Source organism: Salvelinus fontinalis, chromosome 24, assembly GCF_029448725.1.
Source record: "Salvelinus fontinalis isolate EN_2023a chromosome 24, ASM2944872v1, whole genome shotgun sequence".
NCBI classification, from domain to species: domain Eukaryota; kingdom Metazoa; phylum Chordata; class Actinopteri; order Salmoniformes; family Salmonidae; genus Salvelinus; species Salvelinus fontinalis.
The window spans coordinates 35795192-35811659 of NC_074688.1; the positions used below are offsets into that span (position 1 = coordinate 35795192).

The window sequence follows — 16468 nt, forward strand, 5'->3', positions numbered from 1 at the left end:
TCGAAAAATACAAATCAAATATATATGTATATATATACAAAATATATATATATATTTATATATAAATAAATGGTGGCACCAACAGCAATAATAATAGTAGTAGTGGACATGGGATTACCATTAACAACAACTACAACAACAATATTAATCAGAACAACAATACATTAAAGCAACAGTAGTAGACCAGTCTCAACATGACTGAGAAGACACATGACCTGGTATGAAAGACAAAACAAAATAAGATGGGAAATATTATCAACATTACTTTGCACTTTTCACTGGCTGTCCCTCAGGTTGTGGCAGGAGGACACATATTTGGCTGCCAAAACTGCACATTTTGGCTTTTCACCCAATAAATATTAGATTTTTTCTGCATCTTTTATAGTTTCAAATTCTTTGTATTGAATTATAATTTTGAGAAAGAAATATTCTCTTAGGTCTGAGTATTTGTCACAGTGTAAGAGGAAATGCAGCTCTGTCTCTACCTCTCCCCTTGAGCAGAGTGAGCACAGCCTGTTCCTCTCTGGGCAGCCAGGTTTTTCTGTGACGACCAGTCTATAGCCAGACAGTGCTCACTGAGTCTGTACCTAGTCAGTGTTTTCCTCAGTTTTCTATCAGTCACAGTGGTCGGATAGTCTGCCACCTCTCACCTCTCTCTCACATAGTTAGTCTGCCATCTCTCTCTCTCTCTCTCTCTCTCTCTCTCTCTCTCTCTCTCTCTCTCTCTCTCTCTCTCTCTCTCTCTCTCTCTCTCTCTCTCTCTCTCTCTCTCTCTCTCTCTCTCTCTCTCTCTCTCTAACACCATCCTATCTCTCTAACACCATCCTATCTCTCTAACACCATCCTATCTCTCTAACACCATCCTATCTCACTAACACCATCTATCTCACTAACACCATCCTATCTCACACTATCTCCACCCTCTCTCACTAATACCATCATATCTCACTAGCACCATCCTATCTCACTAACACCATCCTATCTCACTAACTCCATCCTATCTCACTAACTCCATCCTATCTCACGAGCACCGTCCTATCTCACGAGCACCATCCTATCTCACTAACTCCATCCTATCTCACTAACTCCATCCTATCTCACGAGCACCGTCCTATCTCACGAGCACCATCCTATCTCACTAACTCCATCCTATCTCACTAACTCCATCCTATCTCACGAGCACCGTCCTATCTCACGAGCACCGTCCTATCTCACCTTCACACTACATGATAAAGATATATTACACACGTATAACACACATAGCAATACGGGAGGACACTCAACATATTCTACCTCCCAGTAGGACAATTAACATTGATGTTTTTTCCATGCTGATCTTTTCTGCTAGTAAAAGTGTTGCTACATTAGGCAGTTAATCATCTAGATCTTCCTCCCAGATCCTAAACACTCTCTTTCTTTTACATGCAGTTTCTCTTTTCTCTGTTGAATAATTCAACTGCAGTTTAAGTCCACCCCTCCCCATCTCCCCCCTCCCCGACTCCCCCCTCCCCAACTCCCCCCTCCCCATCTCCCCCCTCCCCGACTCCCCCCTCCCCAACTCCCCCCTCCCCATCTCCCCCTCATCTCCCCCCTCCCCAACTCCCTCCTCCTACTGCAGACTGACTCAGCCACTAATGACTGACACTAACGCTGAGTCAGTCTGCAGTAGGCCTGTCCTGTTAGCGTTAGCGTCAGTCATTAGTGGCTGAGTCAGTCTGCAGTAGGCCTGTCCTGTTAGTGTTAGTGTCAGTCATTAGTGGCTGAGTCAGTCTGCAGTAGGCCTGTCCTGTTAGCGTTAGTGTCAGTCATTAGTGACTGAGTCAGTCTGCAGTAGGCCTGTCCTGTTAGCGTTAGTGTCAGTCATTAGTGGCTAACAGGACAGGCCTACTGCAGACTGACTCAGTCACTAATGACTGACACTAACGCTAACAGGACAGGCCTACTGCAGACTGACTCAGCCACTAATGACTGACACTAACGCTGAGTCAGTCTGCAGTAGGCCTGTCCTGTTAGTGTTAGTGTCAGTCATTAGTGGCTGAGTCAGTCTGCAGTAGGCCTGTCCTGTTAGCGTCTGTCATTAGTGGCTGAGTCAGTCTGCAGTATGCCTGTCCTGTTAGCGTCAGTCATTAGTGGCTGAGTCAGTCTGCAGTATGCCTGTCCTGTTAGCGTTAGCGTCAGTCATTAGCTCTTTGCTACATGGCTCTGTGCAGTGATTGCTGCTATTATTGTTATTTCAGCTAATTGCCAGTAATTACACCTCACTCTAATTAAAATGCAAATTCAGGCGAGCTTGCAGCTGTTCCCTAACCCAGCCAGTCTCAATCGCCATGCCACGTCCAATGTTGAAATATATCAAGATTTATCACCAGCTACTTTGCATTTTGTTGACTTCTGGGTGCGTCATGCGTGGAAGTGTGTTTATGATGTCTTTGTTGAGCGTGTCTGTCTTTACTCTGAGTCATGTGGGAAAGGTAAGGATGTGACAAATGGAACATTTTTTTAAAAACCTTTTCTCAATAGGGGGTGCTGTTTTCACTTTGTAAAAATTTCGTTCCCAAATTAAACTGCCTCATACTCAATTCTTGCTCGTACAATATGCATATTATTATTACTATTGGATAGAAAACACTCTCTAGTTTCTAAAACCGTTTGAATTTTATCTGTGAGTAAAACAGAACTCAAGTTGGAGCAAACTTCCTGTGAGGAAGTGAGAAATCTAAAATCAGGCAGGCTGTTCTAGGGTCAGTTATTAATTTGCATGTCTTCTATTGGTCAACATGCACTGCATACGCCTTCCCCTAGATGTCAGCAAATAGTGAGAATTGGAATGGAGTTGCTAGGCAGATCTGAGGCCATATAAAGGGTCTGGGAACGTGGGGTGCACTCTTTTCAACATTCGCCATGACGCAAGACAGACCTCAGGATGGCGTTCTGGAAAGCTCCCGTTATAGGCCTTAGATATATCGGGCTCTGATTTTATTCGATATAGGTGTTAAAGACATCATAATGTAGTTATTTTAAACCGAGTTATATCAGTTTATATCAGTATATTGCGATTTTCGGATATTTCTTTGTGCTGCGTTATAGTGAGTTGGGCACGTCTTTGCCACATGGCTAATGTTTACTGCTAATTCCAAAGTTGAAGGCGACAATCTACAACCAGGCAACGATTCTTCTGGACAAAGGACAACTTGCCCAAGATTCTGATGGAAGCTCATCAAAAAGTAAGAAGTATTTATGATGTTAATTCGTTGTTCTGTTGAAAAATGTAAAACTACTATTCCGCCATTAATTTCGGTGCGGTCTCGCTTTAACTTCTTATGGCTGCAGTATTGAAAAACTGGAAAATATGTGCCCATTTTCAAACGGCCTCTTAATCAATTTTTGCTCTTACAATATGCATATTATTACTACTATTGGATAGAAAACAGTCTCTAGTTTCTAAAAACGTTTGAATTATTTCTCTAAGTGGAACAGAACTATTTTTACAGCCCATTTCTTATCCGGATTTGAGATTTCCAAAATCGATGTCTCTCTTCAAGACCTTGTCTATAAAAGGGCATGTCACTTGGGACCATAGAAACACGTCATACGCCTTCCACTGGGTGTCATGCGGAAGTGAGAGCAGAAAGGACTTGAATATCTCGTTCAGGGCTTGAATACAGCCTCTTGGAGTGAGAGGACCGCCATAATTTTTTTTCTCCCAGGCGCGAAGTTGGACTTTGTATTGCCTCCTGGAAAACTGTCGATATACGTGAATATAGTCTCCGGCTTCGATTTGACTTGATACATGTCACAATATCATCCTAAAGTATGTTTTTTCAATATAGTTTAATTATATTATTGAAATTTATTTGGGACTTTAGACGTGATGCTTTGGAAGAATTGTTTGAAGAAGGAGCGCCGCACGGCCAGTGTGCTTGCTAATTCAAGAGGGAAATAGTTCGTTCTGGATCCCAAACAAAGACTGTACTGGACAATGGACCCCTTTACAACATCCCTTTACAACATTCTGATGGAAGATCAACAAAGATAAGGACCCAATTTGGGATGCTTTTTCATATATCTGTCGAACTGTGCTATGCTACCGTTTGACTAGAATCAATGCTGCCGTGTGCTAGCTAATGTAGTAAGCTAATATAACGATATATTGTGTTTTCGCTGTAAAACACTTCAAAAATCGGAAATATTGGCTCTATTCACACGATCTTTGTCTTTCATTAGCTATCCACCATATATTTTTCTGAAATGTTTTATGATGTGTAATTAGTAGTTGACGTTGGTGTCTGTATTTTCTCTGGCTACTCCCGTGCGATTTCAGACTGTAGCTATGATGGGAGCAGTAATGTAAAACTGATTTATAGCTAAAATATGCACATTTTTTGAACAAAACATAGATTTATTGTGTAACATGTTATCCTTTCAAGGACACACGTTCTGCTAGCGGCACACCCCCCCCACCCCCACTGAAAAGGCAGAGCCGCGAAATTCAAAAAAAATATATTTTTTAAATATTTAACTTTCACACATTAAAGTCCAATACAGCTAATGAAAGACACAGATCTTGTGAATCCAGCCAACATGTCCGATTTTTAAAATGTTTTACAGGGAAGACACAATATGTAAAGATGTAAATCTATTAGCTAAAAAAACATTAGCATAATCCACCATCTTTTATTTGTCCACCAACACCAGTAGCTATCACCAATTCGGCTAAACTAAGATATTTATAGCCCCTAACCAAGAAAAAAACTCATCAGATGACAGTCTGATAACATATTTATGGTATAGGATAGGTTTTGTTAGAAAAATGTGCATATTTCAGGTAGATGGCATAGTTTACAATTGCACCCACCGTCACAAATGGACTAGAATAATTACAATGAGCAACGTGTTTACCTAACTACTAATCATCAAACATTTCGTAAAAATACACAGCATACACTAATCGAAAGACACAGATCCTGTGAATACAGACAATATTTCAGATTTTCTAAGTGTCTTACAGCGAAAACACAATAAATCGTTATATTAGCATAGCACATGTGCAAACATTACCCCAGCATTGATTCTAGCCAAAGAGAGCGATAACGTAAACATCGCCAAAATATATTATTTTTTTCACTAACCTTCTCAGAATTCTTCAGATGACACCCCTGTAACATCACATTACAACATACATATACAGTTTGTTCGAAAATGTGCATATTTAGCCACCAAAATCATGGTTAGACAATGGGAAAAGTAGCCCAGCTGGTGAGAAAATGTTGGTGCGCCATATTAGACAGTGATCTACTCGTATACATAAATACTCATAAACGTGACTAAAAAATATAGGGTGGACAGCGACTGATAGACAATTTAATTCTTAATACAATCGCGGAATTACATTTTTTTAATTATCCTTACTTTTCAATACAGTTTGCGCCAAGCGAAGCTACGTCAAAAAAGATGGCGTCCTAAGCCACTAACATTTTTCGACAGAAACACGATTTATCATAATAAATTGTTCCTACTTTGAGCTGTTCTTCCATCAGTATCTTGGGCAAAGGATCCTTTCTTGGGTCTAATCGTCTTTTGGTGGAAAGCTGTCCTCTTGCCATGTGGAAATGCCAGCTGCGTTCGGCATGAATTGGAAGCGTGCCCAGAGATTCACAGCGTCTCAGAAATAAATGTCCCAAAATCGCACTAAACGGATATAAATTGCTATAAAACGCTTTAAATTAACTACCTTATGATGTTTTTAACTCCTATAACGAGTAGAAACATGACCAGAGTAATATTACTCCCTACACTAATGCTTGGAACAAGTGCGGGTCGGTGGCCGCCGCGCGCATGACGCAGCAAGAAAACAGTTCCTAGCTACAGGTTTTTTTTATTTATAGTGCCTGTGATTGCGCAATCGACCCCATTCAAATCGTCATCACGTAAAGGCATCCAGGGGAAGACGTAAGCAGTGTCCGTATACTCATAGGAATAACATTGGCCTTAAAACTGACTCCAGAACAGGGGCCAACATTTCTGAAATCTGACTCCATGTCAGGGAAATTGCTGTAGAATGAGTTCTGTTCCACTTAGAGACAAAATTTCAACTCCTATAGAAACTATAGACTGTTCTCTATCCAATAATAATAATATGCATATTGTACGATCACGAATTTTGTAGGAAGCCGTTTCAAAAATTAACGATTACCATAAATAGTGACAACAGCACCCCCTAGCCTTAAGAAGTTATAGGACTGTCATCTGAGGTAGTTTTTTCTAGGTTATTTAGGTTGGTTCTAGGTTAGTTAGGTTGGCTTGTGCATGCTACTTGCATCCTACTTGTGCTGTGAAAAATGTCTGTCCTCTTTTTTATTTGGTGGTGAGCTAACATAAATATATGTGGTGTTTTCTCTGTAAAACATTTAAAAAATCGGACATGTTGGCTGGATTGACAAGATGTTTATCTTTCAAATGCTGTATTGGACTTGTTAATGTGTGAAAGTTAAATATTTAATAAAAATTGATTTTGAATTTCGCGCCCTGCAATAGAGCTGGATGTTGTGTACCGACGTCGGGACAGCCCGCCTAACAGGTTAACGCACGCTGTATGTCGTAGTAACGTTAATTTTAAAAATCTAACACAGCGGGTGCATTAAGAACTAATGTATCTTTCATTTGCTGTCCAACCTGTATTTTTTAGTCAAGTTTATGATTAGTTACTGATTAGATTAGGTGCCTCTCCCAAGATTTCTCCCGACATTTTGTTGGCAGCTTGGCTACTATTCTCATTGTATAACCACGATTTGTGCCGCTAAATATGCACATTTTCGAACAAACTCTATATGTATTGTGTAATATGATGTTATAGGACTGTCATCTGAAGAAGTTTGAGAAGGTTAGTGAAAAAATTAATATATTTTGCTGGTTTATTCGTTATCGCTATTGTTGGCTTGAATCAATGCTGTTGTGTGGTTGGCTATTGTAGTAAGCTAATATAATGCTATACTGTGTTTTCGCTGTAAAACACTTAAAAAATCTGAAATATTGTCTGGATTCACAAGATCTTTGTCTTTCATTTGCTGTACGCTGTGTATTTTTCATAACTGTTTTATGATGAGTATTTAGGTAATTCACATTGGTCTCTGTAGTTATTCTAGTTGCTTTGGTGAGAGTTGTGATGGTGGCTGTAATGTAAAACTATGATTTATACCTGAAATATGCACATTTTTCTAACAAAACAAATGCTATACAATAAATATGTTATCAGACTGTCATCTGATGAAGTTGTTTCTTGGTTAGTGACTATTTATATCTTTATGTGGTCGAAATTGTGATAGCTACCTATGCAAGAAAAAAATAGTGGGGAAAAAAGTTGTGTATTTTGCTATCGTGGTTAGCTAATAGACATACATATTGTGTCTTCCCTGTAAAACATTTTAAAAATCAGAAATGATGGCTGGATTCACAAGATGTGTATCTTTCATCTGGTGTCTTGGACTTGTGATTTAATGATATTTAGATGCTAGTATTTACTTGTGGCGCTATGCTAGGCTATGCTAGTCAGCTTTTTTACTGATGAGGGTGCTCCCGGATCCGGGATTGTGACCAAGTAGAAGTTTTATTAATGTTTAAACATTTAGAAAAATTTACTTTTCCATTAAAAGGTGAATTCAAACAGCAGCTGCTTAGCAACGGTTAGGGTCTCACAGTGCATCTCTTTCAGATGGTAAAGTATTGCACATGCACTACCAATACTGTACCTACATTCCACCATACATAGCTTTAACTTCTCAATGTATTGCCCTAAAGGACTTCACTGCTGTCGCTTGCTTTTTCTGCCATTTTTCAATTGTTAACAACGATGACATAGTGGTGGAGATTCAACGCCAAAATAATTGATTCCTTGACTGCTTGCACTTCGACTTCTGGTGTCGATTTCCATTTCTGAGTATCAAGATTTTATTCTGCTAGGAATCAACTCATTAGATTCTGTATTTTTGGAACGGGTGAGACTGATTAGTTGCCATACTTCCGAGAACACAAACACTTGCATCTTTTGTAGCGAGCTAGCGGAGGACGGAGAGAGATGGGAGGGACACAGTATAGGCAGGTCTGCTACCAGTCAGACAGAGTCAGAACCGTGCACTAGGCCTATCTATCGCAATGGAATGCTGTATCTCGCAATTTCTTTTTTTATTATTTTTTTTTTTTATTTCACCTTTATTTAACCAGGTAGGCTAGTTGAGAACAAGTTCTCATTTGCAACTGCGACCTGGCCAAGATAAAGCATAGCAGTGTGAACAGACAACAACACAGAGTTACACATGGAGTAAACAATAGACAAGTCAATAACATGGTAGAAAAAAGAGAATCTATATACAATGTGTGAAAAAGGCATGAGGTAGGCAATAAATCGAATAATTACAATTTAGCAGATTAACACTGGAGTGATAAATCATCAGACGATCATGTGCAAGAAGAGATACTGGTGTGCAAAAGAGCAGAAAAGTAAATAAATAAAAGCAGTATGGGGGTGAGGTAGGTAAATTGGGTGGGTAGTTTACAGATGGACTATGTACAGCTGCAGCGATCGGTTAGCTGCTCGGATAGCAGATTTTTAAAGTTGTTGAGGGAGATAAAAGTCTCCAACTTCAGAGATTTTTGCAATTCGTTCCAGTCGCAGGCAGCAGAGAACTGGAAGGAAAGGCGTCCAAATGAGGTTTTGTCTTTAGGGATGATCAGTGAGATACACCTGCTGGAGCGCGTGCTACGGGTGGGTGTAGCCATCGTGACCAGTGAACTGAGATAATGCGGCACTTTGCCTAGCATAGCCTTGTAGATGACCTGGAGCCAGTGGGTCTGACGACGAACATGTAGCGAGGGTCAGCCGACTAGGGCATACAGGTCGCAGTGGTGGGTCGTATAAGGTGCTTTAGTAACAAAACGGATGGCACTGTGATAAACTGCATCCAGTTTGCTGAGTAGAGTATTGGAAGCTATTTTGTAGATGACATCTCCGAAGTCGAGGATCGGTAGGATAGTCAGTTTTACTAGGGTAAGTTTGGCGGCGTGAGTGAAGGAGGCTTTGTTCCGGAATAGAAAGCCGACTCTAGATTTGATTTTGGATTGGAGATGTTTGATATGAGTCTGGAAGGAGAGTTTGCAGTCTAGCCAGACACCTAGGTACTTATAGATGTCCACATATTCTAGGTCGGAACCGTCCAGGGTGGTGATGCTAGTCGGGCGTGCGGGTGCAGGCAGCGAACGGTTGAAAAGCATGCATTTGGTTTTACTAGCGTTTAAGAGCAGTTGGAGGCCACGGAAGGAGTGTTGTATGGCATTGAAGCTCGTTTGGAGGTTAGAGAGCACAGTGTCCAGGGAAGGGCCGGAAGTATACAGAATGGTGTCGTCTGCGTAGAGGTGGATCAGGGAATCGCCCGCAGCAAGAGCAACATCATTGATGTATACAGAGAAAAGAGTCGGCCTGAGAATTGAACCCTGTGGTACCCCCATAGAGACTGCCAGAGGACCGGACAACATGCCCTCCGATTTGACACACTGAACTCTGTCTGCAAAGTAGTTGGTGAACCAGGCAAGGCAGTCATTAGAAAAACCGAGGCTATTGAGTCTGCCGATAAGAATATGGTGATTGACAGAGTCGAAAGCCTCGGCCAGGTCGATGAAGACGGCTGCACAGTAATGTCTTTTATCGATGGCGGTTATGATATCGTTTAGTACCTTGAGCGTGGCTGAGGTGCACCCGTGACCGGCTCGGAAACCGGATTGCACAGCGGAGAAGGTACGGTGGGATTCGAGATGGTCAGTGATCTGTTTGTTGACTTGGCTTTCGAAGACCTTAGCTAGGCAGGGCAGGATGGATATAGGTCTGTAACAGTTTGGGTCCAGGGTGTCTCCCCCTTTGAAGAGGGGGATGACAGCGGCAGCTTTCCAATCCTTGGGGATCTCAGATGATACGAAGGAGAGGTTGAACAGGCTGGTAATAGGGGGTGCGACAATGGCAGCGGACAGTTTCAGAAATAGGGGGCCCAGATTGTCAAGCCCAGCTGATTTGTATGGGTCCAGGTTTTCCAGCTCTTTCAGAACATCTGCTATCTGGATATGGGTAAAGGAGAAGCTGGGGAGGCTTGGGCGAGTAGCAGCGGGGGGGGGGGGGCGGGGCTGTTGGCCAAGGTTTGAGTCGCCAGGTGGAAGGCATGGCCAGCCATTGAGAAATGTTTGTTGAAGTTTTCGATTATCACGGACTTATCAGTGGTGACCGTGTTATCTAGCCTCAGTGCAGTGGGCAGCTGGGAGGAGGTGCTCTTGTTTTCCATGGACTTTACAGTATCCCAGAACTTTTTGGAGTTAGAGCTACAGGATGCAAATTTCTGCTTGAAAAAGCTGGCCTTTGCTTTCCTGACTGACTGCGTGTATTGGTTCCTGACTTCCCTGAACAGTTGCATATCACGGGGGCTCTTCGATGCTATTGCAGTTCGCCACAGAATGTTTTTGTGCTGGTCGAGGGCAGTCAGGTCTGGAGTGAACCAAGGGCTATATCTGTTCTTGGTTCTGCATTTTTTGAACGGAGCGTGCTTGTCTAATATGGTGAGGAAGTAACTTTTAAAGAATGACCAGGCATCCTCAACTGACGGGATGAGGTCAATATCCTTCCAGGGTACCCGGGCCAGGTCGATTAGAAAGGCCTGCTCGCAGAAGTGTTTCAGGGAGCGTTTGACAGTGATGAGGGGTGGTCGTTTGACCGTGGACCCGTGGCGGATACAGGCAATGAGGCAGTGATTGCTGAGATCTTGATTGAAGACAGCAGAGGTGTATTTGGAGGGCAAGTTGGTCAGGATAATGTCTATTAGGGTGCCCATGTTTACGGATTTAGGGTTGTACCTGGTGGGTTCCTTGATGATTTGTGTGAGATTGAGGGCATCAAGCTTAGATTGTAGGACTGCCGGGGTGTTAAGCATATCCCAGTTTAGGTCACCTAACAGAACAAACTCTGAAGCTAGATGGGGAGCGATCAATTCACAGATTGTGTCCAGGGCACAGCTGGGAGCTGAGGGGGGTCGGTAGCAGGCGGCAACAGTGAGAGACTTATTTCTGGAGAGATTAATTTTTAAAATTAGAAGTTCGAACTGTTTGGGCATAGACTTGGAAAGTATGACAGAACTTTGCAGGCTATCTCTGCAGTAGATTGCAACTCCTCCCCCTTTGGCAGTTCTATCTTGACGGAAAGTGTTATAGTTGGGTATGGAAATCTCAGAGTTTTTGGTGGCCTTCCTAAGCCAGGATTCAGACACGGCAAGGACATCAGGGTTGGCAGAGTGTGCTAAAGCGGTGAGTAAGGCAAACTTGGGGAGGAGGCTTCTGATGTTGACATGCATGAGGCCAAGGCTTTTTCGATCACAGAAGTCAACAAATGAGGGTGACTGGGGACATGCAGGGCCTGGGTTTACCTCTACATCACCCGAGGAACAGAGGAGTAGTAGGATGAGGGTGCGGCTAAAGGCTATCAAAACTGGTCGTCTAGAGCGTTGGGGACAAGGAATAAAAGGAGCAGATTTATGGGCGTGGTAGAATAGATTCTGGGCATAATGTGCAGACCAGGGTATGGTGGGGCACGGGTACAGCGGAGGCAAGCCCAGGCACTGGGTGATGATAAGAGAGGTTGTATCTCTGGACATGCTGGTCTCAATGGGTGAGGTCACCGCATGTGTGGGGGGTGGGACAAAGGAGGTATCAGAGGTACGGAGAGTGGAACTACGGGGTCCATTGCAAACCAAAACATAACTGATAACTAGCCTGAACAACAGTATGTAAGGCATATTGATATTAGAGAGAGACATACAATAAGGCATAAAGTGATTGCAGGTCATGATTGGGAGAGCTAGCTAAAACAGCAGGTGAAATAACAGCAGCTAGTCAGCTAACACAGCAACAGAAGGTAAAAATGGCGACGACTGGGCAGAGAGGGTCGGATTAACTACACACAGATCCTGAGTTAAGGCACAGAGCCGACAGATAAAACACAAATAAACAGAATGGAGTACCGTGAATTAATGGACAGTCAAGCAGGCATCAGCTATGTAGCCAAGTGATCATAGTGTCCAGGGGGCAGCCGTAGATGGAGTAGTGAGGCCTCCACTAAGCTAGCACGCGTTTAAAGTTAGTAGCCCGGGGGGGTGGTCTGCTCAGACGGAGGGGGTCTGCTCAGACGGAGGCCGGTTGAGGGCACCGGTTGAGGGCACGTCTGCAAACCAGACGTGGTCGTGTCGACAGAGAATCCAAGCCGGATAGCGATGGCGAAAGAGAGGTTGTGAATTGTAGAATTGTGTTTGCTAACTGGTGCTAGCTTCCTGGCTGCGCTAGCTGCAAGATAAGCTAGCAGTTAGCAGACCGGGGCAGGCAAGTTAGCCTTTGGGGGACGTCGCGATGGGGGGGAAGTCTGTTTTTGCCTCTTCGTGCGGTGACGTCGATAGACCAGTCGTGGAATTAGTAGGGTTCCAGGTAGCTCTAGGTAGCTAACAGGCCTAGTAGGTTAGCAGAATGGGCCTTCAGCGGGCGTCACGCCTGCGGGGCCGGTTGGAGTCCCCGGGCAGATTATGTCGGTATTCCAGTCGTAGAGTATATTCGGGGTTCCGTGCTCCGTACCGGCAGTAAATGGGTCCGGGTCTTGTAGCCCAGGAGTGGGCTTCAGTGGTAGCACAGGAGCCCTAGCTTCAGGCTAATTAGCTTCAGGCTAATTGGTGCCTGCTCCGGTGCCTGCTCCGGGATGGAGACGCTAGCCAGGAGTGGTCACCCGGGATTATGATTAGCTAGTTGCGAAGATCCAGATGAAAATGTTCAGAGTTTGCGGTAGGAATCCGGGGATATGGAGAGAAATAGGTCCGTTATGCTCTGGTTTTAGTCACGTTGTTCGAACTAGCTAGAGCTTTCCGAGCTAAAGGTTAGCTGATGACCGCTAGCAATGGTTTGCTAACTGATAGCTGGTAGGCAGTTAGCTGGCTATCTGCAGTAGATGGATTCCAGATCAGAAGTAAATAGAAATACTTTAGAAAAAAGCAGATCCACGCCACATTGGGTGAGGCGGGTTGCAGTTGAGTATTTAGAAGTTGAGGTTTAAGAAAGTATTTTTAAAAGATATGCGAAGAAAAATATGTAAAAAGATATATACAAGGGACACGGGACACGACAGGACATAGACGTCTACACTGCTACGCCGTCTTTACAATGACAGCCTACCGGGGAACAATGGGTTAACTGACTTATTTATAATGACAGCCTAACGGGGAACAGTGGGTTAACTGACTTATTTACAATGACAGCCTACCGGGGAACAGTGGGTTAACTGCCTTGTTTACAATGACAGCCTACCGGGGAACAGTGGGTTAACTGACTTATTTACAATGACAGCCTACCGGGGAACAGTGGGTTAACTGACTTATTTACAATGACAGCCTACCGGGGGAACAGTGGGTTAAAGTACAAAAGAGAAAATAAATCAACATAAATATAGGTTGTATTTACAATGGTGTCACTCTCTCTCCCTCTCCTCTTTCTCTCTCTATTTCTCTCTCTCTCTCTCCTCTTAATTGTCCTCTCGCAGTCTCTCAAGCTTCCTTGTCATTGTCTGTCTTTCTCTCTCCCTCATCCTTTCACTTATGTTGTACTCTCTGTTTCTTTCCTTTACTCTCTCACTCCCTCTCTGTCCATCCTTTCTATCTCTCTCTCTCTCCTTTCTCACTCCCTCCGTTCCAGCACCCCCCCCCCCCCCACCCCGATCTCTCTCTCTTTCTCTCTGTATATCTCTGTCGCTCTCCATCTCTATCACTTTCTGCCTCTCCCCTCTCTCGCTCTCTCTGTCTAGCCCCCCCCCCCCCCCCCCCTGATTGTTAGTATTTTGTCACTCAGCTCGTTTGCTCTGTTTTAAAGCCCAGCTCTAGACTAATGAGTTCAGGTTTCGCTGTCATTGTTCCCCTCAGTATCACAGGTTGTGGCGTGTGTGTGTGTGTGTGTGTGTGTGTGTGTGTGTGTGTGTGTGTGTGTGTGTGTGTGTGTGTGTGTGTGTGTGTGTGTGTGTGTGTGTGTGTGTGTGTGTGTGTGTGTGTGTGTGTGTGTGTGTGTGTGTGTGTGTGTTTGTCCTATTGTATGCCTCGCTCTTCATATGATAAGAAGTTTATCCAAGTCTGCAGTCATTAGAGTATTTTCCTCAAAAGGCCTTCCTCCTGAGACTGTGCGTGTCAGTGTGTGTATTATAGCAGGCCACAAAGAAACCAGACACAAACACACATTGACTGAATGAATCTAGTGCAGTTTATTTGATACACTTCTCTTTACTCTGAGCCCACCAGTTGGAACGAAAGTAAACAAAAACGGATACAGTACATTGATGTGTGTGTGTGTTTAAAGTGTGTGTACAGAGTGACAGACTCACCATTGAGAGGGTCGATGAGGACCCGTCCGGCTCAGTTCTGTGTCACTGGGGTCCTTCAGGGTTGATTGCCCTCATCGATCGCCTGCCCAGGAAAACCTCCTCCCTCTAACTGTCATCACTTAGAACACAACCCATCACCTACTGTTTATCCAATCATGAATAATGAGAGAGAGAATATGGGGGGCTATTTTAAGTTAAGGGTTAGGTTGCAATTAGAGTTTGGTAAGGGGTTAGTGGTTAGGGTAAGGGTTAGGATTTGGGGTTAGGGGTTAGGGGTAGGGGTAGGTTTAGGGTTAGGGTTAGGGAAAATAGGAATTTGATTTTAAAATAAATTTTAGGTCCCCACGAGGATAGAAGAACAAAACCTGTGTGGGTGTGGGTATGGGTGTGGGTGGGTGTGGGTGTGTGTGGGTGGGTGTGTTGGTGGGTGTGTGTGAGTGTGACAATCCTCAATTCTCCAGGTAGAACCATTGTATCTCAGTTGTGCTCCTGTTTTCCATCAGGGAGATTATATAAGGCGTGCATGCGTCACTCCAGGTTGAGCGCTCTCTCCCCAGAAGCTCTATTTCTCACCACTGTTTTGTTTTCTCACCGAGCAAACTCTTGACAGTGTCAGAAAACCTTGCAAGGGCCTAAAACGCTGTATTGATCTGTGAGACATGATGGGAGGGAGAAGGGAGAAGGAGAAGAGGGGGTGTACAGTAGCGTGACCAGTAAATGAATAAGTGGCTATTCTTGCTCACCCCTGAGGTCTCTTTCAAACTGACTGAACTTTAGCAAGGTAGCATACGTTTCCATTCATGTGAGGAGAAATGGAGGGAAATGTCCCATGTGTCGAGGCACATTGTCACACTGTCACACTGTCTCTCTCCTGACAGTCTCCTCTCCCTCCAATTTCTCTCTTTCCCATTCCTTGTCAGTCACCCTCTCTCTCTCTCTTATTCCTTCTCTCTCTCTCTCTCACTCTCTCTCTCTTATTCCTTCTCTCTTTCTCTCTCTCTTATTCCTTCTCCTTCTCTCTCTCTCTTATTCCTTCTCTCTTTCTTTCTCTCTTATTCCTTCTCCTTCTCTCTCTCTTATTCCTTCTCCTTCTCTCTCTCTTATTCCTTCTTCTCTCTCTCTCTTATTCCTTCTCTCTCTCTTATTCCTTATCTCTCTCTCTCTTATTCCTTCTTCTCTCTCTCTCTCTTATTCCTTCTCTCTCTCTTATTCCTTCTCTCTCTCTTATTCATTCTCTCTCTCTTATTCATTCATTCTCTCTCTCTCTCTCTCTCTCTCTCTCTCTCTCTCTCTCTCTCTATTATTCCTTCTCTCTTTCTCTCTCTCTCTTATTCCTCTCTTTCTCTCTCTCTATTATTCCTTCTCTCTTTCTCTCTCTCTATTATTCCCTCTCTCTCTCTCTCTCTCTCTCTCTCTCTCTCTATTATTCCTTCTCTCTTTCTCTCTCTCTCTTATTCCTCTCTTTCTCTCTCTCTATTATTCCTTCTCTCTTTCTCTCTCTCTCTTATTCCTCTCTTTCTCTCTCTCTATTATTCCTTCTCTCTTTCTCTCTCTCTTATTCCTCTCTTTCTCTCTCTCTCTTATTCCTTCTCCTTCTCTCTCTCTTATTCCTTCTTCTCTCTCTCTCTCTTATTCCTTCTCTCTCTCTTATTCCTTATCTCTCTCTCTCTTATTCCTTCTTCTCTCTCTCTCTCTTATTCCTTCTCTCTCTCTTATTCATTCTCTCTCTCTTATTCATTCTCTCTCTCTCTCTCTCTCTCTCTCTCTCTCTCTCTCTCTCTCTCTCTCTCTCTCTCTCTCTCTCTCTCTCTCTCTCTCTCTCTCTGTTCTGCTGTAATGACATTAAGTAACAAAACAATTATGGGCAGTAGAGACTAGTGTCAGTAATTAGCCTCAGACAGCGTCCTGTAGGACAGCCACAGTAATTACCTTGTCACAATGCTCATTTGGTTAGGTGGTGGGAGTCCCGGTGTGTACGTGTGTGTGTGTGTGTGTGTGTGTGTGTGTGTGTGTGTGTGTGTGTGTGTGTGTGTGTGTGTG

At 43.6% G+C, this 16468-nt stretch overlaps 1 protein-coding gene across 5 annotated transcripts in view; it reads left to right on the forward strand.

Annotated features, from left to right (window-relative positions):
• Positions 1-16468, forward strand: part of LOC129822365 (protocadherin Fat 3-like) — a 381150-nt gene that overhangs the window by 228715 nt on the left and 135967 nt on the right. The gene's annotated exons all lie outside the window — the stretch shown is intronic.